Source organism: Polistes fuscatus, unplaced genomic scaffold (assembly GCF_010416935.1).
Source record: "Polistes fuscatus isolate 324 unplaced genomic scaffold, CU_Pfus_HIC Scaffold1, whole genome shotgun sequence".
NCBI classification, from domain to species: domain Eukaryota; kingdom Metazoa; phylum Arthropoda; class Insecta; order Hymenoptera; family Vespidae; genus Polistes; species Polistes fuscatus.
In genome coordinates this window covers 7,057,454-7,058,214 of record NW_025112997.1, presented here as the reverse complement: position 1 = coordinate 7,058,214, position 761 = coordinate 7,057,454, and positions in this window count along the sequence as shown.

The following is a 761-nucleotide window of genomic DNA, read 5'->3' as shown; positions in this document are numbered from 1 at the left end:
ATTTTATTATTCTCATATATAGCGTGTTTTGATTTTCCAATAAAAATTCGCACACGTCATAACGTTTAATAACGTTTCGTGCGGATTATACGAAAGCGTGTATAATAATAACAATTAGGAAGAAATTTGAAGTTGATTCCGAGTGACGTTATATGCTGCCGGCACAATTAACTACACTAAGGCCAGTTCACACACGGCAGTTCTAAAATTGTTTAAACGAAACGATTAACTGGCAATCGCATGGAAAGAAGTTACGAGCGGAATAGTAGCTTCTCTCACATTGAGAGCTCGACACACGTAACACTCTAAACTAACAAACATCACGCATCGATAATACTTATGACGATCGTCTAACAAACACGTTTTCTCTCTTTCTATATAGAATATTATAATATTATATATTATCTTCCATGTTTAAATATTTGTTTATTATTTCTAAAATATTTTTCTCTCTTTCTTTCTTTCTTTCCTCTCTTCATATATTATCGTTCGTCATTTCTTCAATTTTTTTTTATTTATACTAATTATTTTTATTTATAATTTCTTATTCTTTATTTTATTATATATTTTGATATGATTTTGTTTTCTTTCTTTTTTTTTTTTTTTTTTTTTTTCGTTATTATTTGTATTGCAATTATTTCTTCGTTGATTGATCGACGTTAAATTTATATACGATTTGTGTAAATTTGATTAATATTTATTAATTTATTTAAACGTTCTCCTTTGTTATAAAATAATAATCTCGGGAGATTTGTTTTCTT